General features: G+C 39.5%; 1 protein-coding gene across 1 annotated transcript in view; it reads right to left on the bottom strand.

The window, feature by feature from the left end:
* The window catches only part of atp5mc3a (ATP synthase membrane subunit c locus 3a), a 287,504-nt gene that overhangs the window by 259,185 nt on the left and 16,131 nt on the right, over positions 1-12,188 (bottom strand). The window lies entirely within an intron of this gene.

Here is a 12,188-nt window from a genome sequence, read left to right as displayed (position 1 = left end):
AACAGGGCTAGTTATTCAGCTCATTAATAATACTCTTTAACTTAATCATAGCCAGCAGTTCAGTCTATCGCTCGGATTTTACCATTCTAACAGCAATGATGATGAATAATGATTGGTTTTAACCTCCTAGATTTTCTAAGAACCTATGGCATGCCTTATTAAAGACAAAATAGGTAGAAGACTAATTAAGTCGACCAAACAGGAATGACGGCATGCCAAACTGCCAGAGCCAAGTAAGGGCTTGAAAAATGGCTCCTCGGTTATTTCAATTAATCAGTTGTATTTTCCTTAATTTAGTTTGACGTTGGCAGAGGAAACGTCCTCTGGGAGTATCTGTCCTTTGACCACTAATGCTTTAGTAATTCTTCCATCAGTAGAACCCATGATTGAAACAATCAAGTGTGTGTGTGTCTGTGAGTGTGTGTACCTTCATTTAGCTTTGTGTTTGTAGGCATGTCCCTACATGTTTACTGTAGTGTTGCCTATACAATGCATACGTGAATACATGCATGTGTTCACAGCAGAGCAGTGTGCGTCAGTCCTTCATTCATTTGTGGTGCGTTCATCTTTTTTTCCCTCTGGAGACCAGTGCGGAGGTTGATTGCAAAGCCCACACAACTGAGAGTGGAACCTGATTAACCTTACAGTGACTCCAGAAGCATTTCACCAGGGCTGCTTCCCCTCCTCTCCAACCCATAGCCCGGGAAGGAGATGCTGAACTTAACCCCTGTTACAGTGATGAATTAACAATAGAACAATTCAATGCCCCAGTAATTATCCCAGGTTTGTCACTATTGGTGGCTTTCACCTGGAATCCTGGGGCTCTTTGCTCTTCCTAACTTTGTTTTCTCTGACACAGATTAGATCTGCCACCCCATTACAGATTCATTTTCCTAATTTTTCATGTCTGCGCCGCGCCCCATCTGCACAGGGCTGATAATTGTGGGGACCAGCCCTGGTGATTAACATCAGCAGAATTAATTACGCCCGCCATTAAGGCTCCAGGTTGCACACAATGATCAAGAGAAATTAACTTTCTCCCAGGCCCCTAAATCATCTCACCTTCAAGTGGAGTGATGACAAAGAGACAGGCCCGGAGTCCTGGACCCCGCTCGGCACCTTCTTAACCAAACATGAGGTGCGCATCCCACACCTGCACTGCTTCCCACCGAGGAGATTATAGCCGCGACTGATGGGTATCAATTACGCTACCTTATGTGGTGGGATGAGCGAGGGGTGTCCAGGGTCTGGTGACTAATGGAACTGGGTTGGAGCCGCCCTGCAGCAGGAGACCAGGGATCTGACTGTTTCTCAGGCCAGGGAGCAGCAGCCAGATGCTGAGGGGCTCAGTTCACTGGCCTGACACACACATATATTTATCTGCACAACACATTCGAGTGTGCACTCTGCAGGAGTAAGGTGTGATTCAGGTTAGACTGAAACTGAGGAGGAAAAGGTCTTTGTCATGCAATTAGACTCCTGGATCAGTTCCCATAACGTTTTTAAAGTATGTAATATAAGATGCTTTGTATTGTTTGTCTTGTACATATAAGAGTGTGGCTCCTCAGAGAGAGAGAGTGATGTGTTTGTAAGCTATGCTAATGGAGCAGGCCCTGTGCCCCAGCAGCAGGGAGAACAGTGGTAATGTCAGGAGGAGATAAGCAAATTGCGTCTGTATCATATTGACTTGTCAAGGTTAAGCAGTGTTAGCAGGGGGAGGAGTAAGAGGCAAAAGCTCCTCCATCCTCCTCACTCCCTGTGACCATTGAAAAAGATACATGAGAGCCAGCAGGAGAGGGTGAACAAGTGAACAAGAGCAGGTAGAGAGGTGGAAGAAGAAACCAACCTCCAAACACAGTCCTGTTGAGATAGCAATCAAACAGAGCAGACAACAGACACACTCGTTTGTACAGGGAGGGTTTGGCTCTCTGCTCTCGTTTAGATTGATTTGATTTAGCTCCACAGGATCTAATTAAGCTCAGACTCAAACCTCTTTGGAGTTTCAGCAGCCATATTGTGAATGTCAGCCTTTGAGAAATGGCCATGAGCGATCAAACCTGCACATGTGTGTTTTTATGAACACACATCACAGTGATAGAACAATGGCTGTCAATGGATATATGGTAATAAAATCTGACGATCGTGATGCATAAGGGGCCATATCCATTTTAATGACAGCAAACGCAATGTGTAGTAAACATAATAACCAAAACAGGGACAATAATGGCAGTTAACATGAGCAAGAAAGGTGGAAAAATGCAGGGAAAAGAAATCAGCAGTGCCTGAGGTTCATCCCATGGTGATTGTCACAGAGCTTCCCTTTCCCTCTAATTAGCGGTAGCAGTTTTGCTTGAATTCAGCGTATAATCCCCTGGATGAAGTGCAGTCAGCATCTTTCCTTTTCCTAAAAGCACGAGAGGTGCAGTATCATCAACTCCATCTTCGCTCCAACACTGCCTCAGGATGATTTAATAAGGTTAAAAGACTAGTCAGCAATTACCCCCCGCTCAGTGTAGGAAAACTCTGAAACACAATACAGCTGTAAACAAATGCCAGACACCACATCCAAACAAGGAAATCAGCTATCTCTGCCTTTAACAATCCAGAGTTCTTTTTAAGTGACAAATATATAGCCATTTGATAACAAGTTCTTTTACTTTTGATTTTTCTGGGTGTGTTTGTGTGTCTATCCCAGAGCCTTGTAATGGTCGGGGTGAGATAGTCCAGAGAGTGTCATAGAGTGACATTTATTGCCTCTGCTGTGGGGAAACAGGTAAGCAGAGCACACCATCTACAAAGTAGTCCCCTTTGACACCAGCACTCTACAAATCAGGGCTGAAGGGCAGGCCAGAATGGGGGCACCGACACACAGAGAGGTCCTTTAGAGCTCCAGCGTGGCCAGGAATGTGGTGGAGCGCAGGCAGCTGAACCTCCAGACGTCTGGGATTTGTCTGGCACCATGTTTGATTTTAACCTCCACATGAGACAACTCAAGGAGATAGAAATGTCTCGCTAGTTCGTGTCCCACTAGACTAACTTGCTTTCCAGTGATAAAGTTTCTAACTGGGTTATCCTCCCTAACACAAGTCCTTTGAAAAAAATGTTCGTGGGGGGTATCAGCTCTATTGAAATTAGTCCTCCTAGTTGCACTTATTAGATAATGCTTCCTGTATTAGTGGGGCAGTAGTGATAGCAGGCAGATTTACAGCTCTCCGCGGCACGCAGCTCACTTTAACATGGGTCGTGTTAACTCTGCTCATTAAACAGAGGATGTCATCACTCCACGCCACCGCTGCATGTTACATGTCACACATATCCTCCATAGGCCAGACTCTGTCCACCTCCGTCCACAACATCCTCTAAATCTGTCAATGCCACCTGGATAAGGGTCCCACATTTGACCACACCGCCCTGCTGCAGCATTGTGCGTGCATGTGGTGGGCACATGTGGAGGCAGATACACAGGTGTTTGTGTGAGCAAGTGGCACATAGAGCATTACACACACTACCCTTCCTCCACTCACTGCATGTGTGGACGGATGTGTGGGACAGCGGTCGGTCCATCCACATGGGGAGAGGTGTAGGCGTGACGCTCATTACAGACCCAACTCTGTACACAGGCCAGATAAGCAGAACAGGACAAGATAAGGAAGCGAGGCCGGTTACAGCAAAGTGCAGCCAGATATTCTGATGCCAACAGCATCAAGTCCCTCTGGACATTTACTCTCTGGTTCACCCAGGAAAGCACTATTTTATCAAGGTATTTTCTGCGGAACTTTAATCAATGCACAGGAGAGCAACTGCTGAATCTGCAAACTTTGCTCAATTGACTTTATTTACTTAAGAAAAATAGATATATGAAAATCCATTTAAGAACCTTTTGAGAGGCTTTCACCGGTGCCTGTTACTTACATTACACATAACTTCAAATCATGTTTTGGCTATTAGTAGTATCCCAATACAATGCAAAAATATATATGTTGTTGTTGTTGTTGTTGTTGTTGTTGTTGTTGTTGTACAGTTTATTCCTTAAATATGATATTTAGCACATTGATGTAATAATGAGAACTTTTCTGGGTTTTTATATTCTAAATATTTACTTAATTATTTTTTTTAAGGGTTAATGGCAATTGGCTCAACCTCAGGCTTGAGGCTCCCAAGTTGTATCCGAGCATTGCGTTGAATTTATTTATCAAAGCTACCACAATTTGCATCAAATACAGAAAATTCAAAAACTTCAATGAAAACAATCAATTAGAAGAAACATTTTTTTTAACCATTATACAATTTAAACATAATAAGAAAATAACCATAATAAGAGAAAACCAAAGTAATAAGAATGTCAAAATCAAACAATACCAATTTATATTATATTATTTGCATAATAATGAATGTGATTTCAAAGGGGAATTATTGGATTATTTTTTCTGACAACGTTCATATCTTTATACCTTACATAATTTATTTTCTAAAAGATGTTTATTATAGGCTTTGTATGATAAAAAATGGATTTCTATAAAGTCTAAAAATGTGTTGAAATGCAACTGATAGTAGTCATTTCTTTAACAGGATAAAGGGCCATTGAGGATTTTCCTGGGTCGACTTGGAAAATGACCCATGCCAACACTGGCTATTATCCTACATTAGTCATCGGCTCCTGGGGCCACACAAGCCTTATGGAGGATCAGCATATATAAAAACATAGAAATGTGTTTATCTGTTATATGTGTATATAACTATACAGTATATTGTGTGTTAGTACATACATGCATGTGTGTTTACAAGTCTGTGGGTGAGTTTAAAGAGTGTGTGTGTGTGTGTGTGTGTGTGTGTGTGTGTGTGTGTGTGTGTGTGTGTGTGTGTGTGTGTGTGTGTGTGTGTGTGTGTGTGTGTGTGTGTGTGTGTGTGTGTGTGTGTGTGTGTGTGTGTGTGTGTGTGTGTGTGTGTGTGTGTGTGTGTGTGTGTGTGTGTGTGTGTGTGTGTGTGTGTGTGTGTGCATGTCTGTGAGGCAGTATTAGATCACCAGGTGCGAAGGTCATAATTCTGCTTCATAGTGATGCAGATAGTGTTTACTGTGTCCAAGTGGTGCCATTAGACATCATGTCTGCCGAAATTTAGCCGTTGCTTCTCAACCAATAGATTGCTCCTCTCATCATCAACAGTGCAATCATTCTCAGTGATAGTCAAACACAGGGGAGGGAAGAGGAGCCGGCCCTCCAAGATGGATGTGTGTTATTGTTTGTGGGATGACAGTGTGTTTCAATCAGGTCCTCTGTGCTCTAATCCCAGGTAGAGCTTTTGAAGTGCTGAGTCAGTTACTGCTTCATCGATCCATCACGGTGGGTTAGTAGTGGGCAGGTGTACTCCCCGGCTCCCAGGAGACGGAGGAAACACCTGCCCTGCACTGCTCGGGACTTCATCATCCCACCATCCCTTTGTCTCGATCTGCCGGGAGCTCAACGTCGGGCCACAGAAAACTGTGAAAGCAGCACTTTTGTGGTCGTTTGTTGCCCGTACACAAAAATTAGAGGGAGGGAAAGATGGTTTTCCCCTGCCTCCCACAACTGCCCCCTGCTGTATTCCTCACCCATGAAGAAGGGACATGCAGTGAATGGACCGCACACAACTGCCTTGGAGCAGGTTCACACCATTTAAACAGAGAGCAGGCATGCAGCACAAATGCAGTCCCCAAACTATCATTTTATTAGTCAATCCCTGTGTATTATCAAAATGAAAACTCTTTTATGATGGCTGTATAGGAGGATGACTTTGGAAGTGCATTGAAAGAAAGCATAGTGTTTATTATTACATCTGAGATCAGTGGGCCAGTGAGGGGTGAGAGTCTATGTTTCTCCTGCTGCAGGCAGTCAATTAGTGCCACAGGGAAACACAGCACTCCTCTGTTACTCTCCACTGAGGAGCTGTAAATAAAGGTTTTTATTACACCACACTATCTGCGTCTCTCCTCTGGACATCAATAGGCCAATGCATTGGATTGTTTCCTAAAATGATCACTCCTCTTCTTTCTGTTTCTCTCTAAAAATCAAGATGGAAGGTCATGGTCACTGACTTAAAAATGCAAAAAAAAATCTCAAATTCTTGGATAGATTGGTAGTTTTGTACTGACAGTAGCACCAACTTTCACAGCCATGAATCCTAGCATTACATTATTCATTTGGGAAAGGATTGACAAACCCAACAACCTAACACGCTTTATTGCTCCCACAGAGCATTTGAAGAAAACCGGCAATTATCTGTCCATATACAGGGGAAGGAGAAAAATACTCAAAGCCCATCCTGACCTGTAGCTCATTTAAAAAGGTTTTGTCCTGGCCTGTTTGACAGCATCAATACACACTGTGATGGCCTCCATGTATCAGAATAAAAGAATCGGTCAATATTTAAAAGCAAACTAATTGCATAGATGTTCAAAGATATATGATAACAGAGTATCTGAGACACCCAGATACTCTAGCAAAACACAGGACTTCAACAGTTCTCTATGCATAGTTACTTATGTTGAAAGAAATGTGATAATCTTTTGAACACTGATTCCTGTAACACATTAGCTTATACTATTTTGACTGGAACCATTCGATGTTAATACAGATTTACAATATACAATTATTGATACCAGACAGTAAGCAGTACAGAGAGTTAAAACAAATATACATATGATAATCTGTTAATTCACTTATAGCTTAAGAACATGCAATAAAAATAAGTGTTATACAACTTTTTATTGCATGTTCTTAAGCTATAAGCAATCTCAAGCTATATGCAATAAAAAGATGTATAAAGAATGAATAAATTCGACAAAGTTTTGTGCCTAATATTTAAAGTACATTTTGGTTAATTTTCCTCTCAGCCTGTAAACGGCAGAGTGCTGAGACTTCATTTTTACTTACATTTTAAATTGGAGAGCCACATAACTATTATTTTATATCTGAAAAAGTATTTGAATTATTATGGTGTATACTCTGAGGTCAGACTCTATGACTCTATGTGTCTATGAGGAAATGCAATCTTTAATATTGCATGGGTGAAAATAGAAAAGGAATTGTTCCTATAAAGAATGTGGTTGTTTTATATGCTACTTTCCTGGTAAACATGACATTCTAGGGTTATATAGAAAAACATATTATTTGGTATTTTTCCAGTTTGAAAGCACATGAATGTCATGTGATGAATCTGATGCAGTGATATGTCCATTTTAACACTAGATGTAGATACACGTACATTACTGTAACCAACTTCAGCTCCTGTAAATTGAATGCTGATTCTATTTATATTCATTGTGATTTACACCCAGTTTCCTCTATGCAAGTGAGCAGGAAACAGATGCTAGGAATTGTTCTTTCCCTAAATTCCTCGGAGAGAGATTGTACTCAACACCGACGTGTGAGATTGGCTTTGTACTTGCATGCGAAAAGGTAGTAGACAGTGACTAAATTGACTCTCTGGTTTCCCTGCTCTGAATCTCCATTTCCTCAGAGTTTCCACTTGCGTACGTCCGTCTACCTTATGGCAGGCAGGCTTCCCTAATGGAGTCATGGAGCCAAGTCTGCTTTCTCAGGACAAGGTCAACCCTAACACCCCAGGCACCACAGCCAGAGGGTTAGGGTTTGCTAGGACATTGAGTTCATACAAATATTTCAGTGACATATGATAAGAAAAAGTAAACAGATATGACATATGCAGCTAAAAAAGGTGATCAAAGCAGTAACAATATAAAATTGTTATCTGTTCTATTCTATTATCTATCTGTTAATAACCTTTTAACAGCCTCCCCAATAAAGTACAATTTAGCTATACAACAGTTAACAAGGACAAATAATACAAATGTGTTCCCCATAATTACATTAATTAAGGAAGCAAATAGAAACAAATGAAATTATGGTTTCAAAATGATTGCAGATAATCAAGTAGACAGAGCTGTGACACAAGGGGAAAATAATAATTTAGTGTCGAGGAACATTGTTTGACATTTACAAGGTGATATGATTTGAAAATAAAAGGTCTATCTTTTCATGGACCATGGTGCCATCTAGAGGACGCTGAACATCAGGCACAATATGGCCCTCATTTATAGATTACATGTTTGTGTTGTTATTTGCTCTGTGTAAATAGTGAGGCTTGTGCTTGGTCATACAAGATTCTTTTTTTTTTTGTTGGAGAGGATTAAGGGGAATTATTGGAAATGAAACCCTATAGGTTTAGCCGGTCTTTGACAGTGGCACCTTATGGAGCATTATGATATGGTGCCACCTACTGTTGGAGCACTTCCTCTATAGCTGAACAGAGGGCAATCAGAGCAGCAATGCTATATTGATCTAATCCAATTAAACCGCTACAAAGGTCAAAACCGATACAATTTGATAAGTGAGTGTGTACGTGTGTGTGTGTGTGTTTCTGTGCTCTATATTCTCACCCTTCGCCACCTGATAAGAATAAAAGGGGGAAAGGTTATATTCATGCCATCCCTCACCTCACAGATGATTTGCAGCCCCTGGCTCCTCCCTCACAAAGATTTACTGTACATGGAATTTTTGCTGACATGGTACTCTTCGGCCACTGCGTCTCAGATATATAGCAAACCATAATTTGGAGGTGTAAAATGGGTATAAAACCTGTATTAATTATTTAATCGTGGTTCTAAGTGCTGCCTTTTAGTCCACACCAGGATGTCATCCCCCTCTATTGCAGGGGATCGTTATATCACTCATTTGTCACAGAAAAGTTACAATCAAGAAATGGTAAATCAGAGCAAACCTAGACTTTTTTATTAGCGTCATTAACTATTGCTTTTATTAATTTTTCACCCCATTTAATGTAAGTGAACTGCTAATTGCATTTAAATCTCAGTTTTTTTAGCGTTAGACCCAGTTTAAGGCCAACTGGAATACAAATTAGTGATGAATATGCAAAACCACATACAGGATACGAGACTGAAGAAATAAAAACCTGTATCTTAAAATGTCATATAAAAGGACAAAGCAGTGCATAGAATAGAAATGTCCCTGGCAGGTACTGTAGCACTGTGTGGGACCTGTGATATATCTTTGTGTCATGGGGCAGTTAGGTACAAAGACTGCGGGGTGTGATCAACAACCAAACAAACATGTTGTCCTGAGGTTGGGGCGAGGAGGTGTACACAGAGCATCCATCAAACTACATCTGTGAGAGGCTGATACTGTACTGTTTGCTCTCCCTGCACTCAGCTCAGCTCCACCTTACAACATCTCAGATGTAGGCTTTTAATTATCAGGTTACATATCAGGCCCAAGGTAATGATTGCTGGGCAAAGTGTAATGCAATCAAGGTACATTCACTTTTTCATAGTGAATATCATAAGCCATAAAGCATTTTTGTGAGTAATAAGTTGTTTTTATTAAAAGGCATACAGTCCATTAAACAACATTTATTCTGAAACTCGACATACTGTGATTTCAGTCTTGTTGAAATAAGTCATTTACAAATATTATCTTGAAAATGCAGATACTGGCAGTGTTGTGAGAAGTATCCAGGGTATTTTACTTGAATAAAAGTGGTAACGTTAAAATAATTTAAAGAAATCCAAATGAAAGTCTTCTATGTCATTAAGGCAAAGGTACATCAGCATTAATAGGTTTCATTTTATTCACATGAACCAAATTCAAACTTATTTATTCACTATTCACCATAACACATTGTTAAATCAGTATGTTTTGCAATAAATAGGAATGTATTGCTATTAACTATTCAATTTAAAGCAACTATATATATATATCTAATGTGGTTTTATAAAATGCAGAGAAGTATGAAATAATATCATGTGAAAGACTTTAAGTTAATTACCGTAATATAGTACTCACTGAGTAGTTGCACTTAGTTATTTTCTCCAATGACACATGGTTATACTTATCAGATTCTGACATTATTTAAAAAATTCAAACTGCCTTGTTAAAATTAATTAAAAAGCATTAGCTATATTAATGAATTTTGTGATTTAAAACTTTTTATTTCATAAGAACCTCAGCTGTCAAAAGTTGATTTATACATGGTAATTGTATAAATTTCCCTTAAAATCGATGCTACAGTAACGAGACCTGCAGATCAGTTCTCAGACAGAATATCGTGTCAGTTGTTGTTGCACGACCACACATTACATACTAAGGCTTGTTTGGGTAACTCCTGGTCGTCACAATTCAAACAAAGACAAACATTCACCTTGACACTTGGAAAATACCCTAACCATCTGCTGTACAGTACTTCACACAGGGCTCAGAGTCTTTAACGTAGGTCTGGCTGAACAGGCCCCCAGAGCAAATACACAGATAATATATAGCAGCTCTTTGTGGTCTGCAGTACCATTACCAATCTGAAAAGATAAAAATTATGTTTACATATGTTCCCACATGGCAGGGCATCAAAAATAAAGATGTTAAACAATAGAAAAAAGGTGATATCGGTGTTACTGCTTACAATAATGCATCCTAATCAATGGTAGCCTTCTGAATATACTCTATATATTATATATAATTATGTTACCAATTACTCACATTCATTATGAGCTCAATTAAGGCAAAAATGTAGCCCACAGTCAAAACTGTAATTTGGCTGTGATTTACGCATATTTTTTACCTTTAATGCAGCCATTTTTGCTCTATCGGCTGGTGTTGTTATCTTACAAATGTAACGATAATCTTTAAACAAATACAGTAACTTATGTAGAATAAGAATGGCAAAATAAAGCCTGCATGTGAATTTCAACTATGGACTGATCATAAATACTCATCATTAACAGTGTCAGAAAAACATTACCCTTTTTATTGGGGCTGTATTTTCCTCACACACTACAATAAAGTTAATGGCAGACATTGTCTTAACCATAAAACAGTCATATATTCGGACGCTGGTCAGCTTCAACAGGCTCAGTAACATCTGGCTCATAAATCTTTGCCCTTGCCCGGTCAAGTATTATTCTCAGAGTGATTTGACTTGATTTAAAAACACAGATGTATGTCATGTTTCCACAATTACAGCTGAAAATAACTTGAATATCAGCCTTGTTACACATTTAACCATGCATGCTCTGAGGGCATTTGGTCCGAGAAATGTATGCTTAATGTTTAACATCGTGCTATATGTTATCTTGAATGAATGTTTTCATGAACGTTAACAATGAAAGCGCTGTTTGAGACGATGATATAACAAATAGAAAAAACAAAACACCGGCTTACAATACGATACAATAGCCCTCCAGTGAATATACAACTCTGTGATGTTAATTTGCTCCACCTATTATGTGTGTTACTCTTTTCCTTTTCAGTATTGCAGCGCTTATGTCTGACTTTTTTGCCTTTCATATTTGCTATTTCTGTAAGCTGCCTTACTTTAAACACCAACTTATACAAATAAAGATGCTCTGCTAAAACTGAAAACATAGGCCTACTGTTTATAGTGTTGAAACTCACACTGTAGTTGTAATGTTTAGTATCAGTTACAATGTTGAATAACCTTGTCATGTGGCAAGGGGTTAAGTTGCAAAATTCACACTAGGGTCCCGAACAATGAAGAAATGCATTAAGAAACGGGAACTGTGTGTGGCTACATGCATGCTTGTAGTGGTAAAAAAAAACTAACCCCACAAAACAATGCCTAGTGTCTGCAAGTCCTGGGTGTCCTTATAATATATCCATTTTGTTTTAAAGCCCATCCTCCTGTTTAGCCTATATTTGTATTCAGGGTTGTTATTTCATTTTGAATTGGCTTTGTTATGAATCTATACTCTAAAGATATACTGTCTCTTTTTTAATTGCAAAAATTGTCTTAAATGGTAGACCACCAACAGTTCACTTGATTAAAATAATATGTGTTTAAATAAACAGCAGACACAAAATTAGCAGTTGAGATCACAAATGGCCATCAAAATAAATCCACACCCAAAAAGCTACGTTGATTAACGTCAAGTGTGGGTAAAGCCTACTATAGAAGCGCACCCCATGTATGTGTGCTACTTGTAAACAGCACTCAGCTGGGTCCCTTGTAAATTCAATATCACATTTATTATTGAACTCTGCCTAAGCAATTCAATGGCTGGGTGAACAGCAACTGTTCTGTCAAGACTTTTATAACCAGTAGATGGCGCAAATTATAAAAACAATTCTCCCTTGTATTGCACAAAACTAGACAGCCAAAAGGAACAA

This window comes from Notothenia rossii (assembly GCF_949606895.1).
Source record: "Notothenia rossii genome assembly, chromosome: 2".
In the NCBI taxonomy this organism is placed as follows: domain Eukaryota; kingdom Metazoa; phylum Chordata; class Actinopteri; order Perciformes; family Nototheniidae; genus Notothenia; species Notothenia rossii.
Note: the sequence above shows the minus strand (reverse complement) of the source record. Positions and strands in the feature narration are given on the sequence as shown.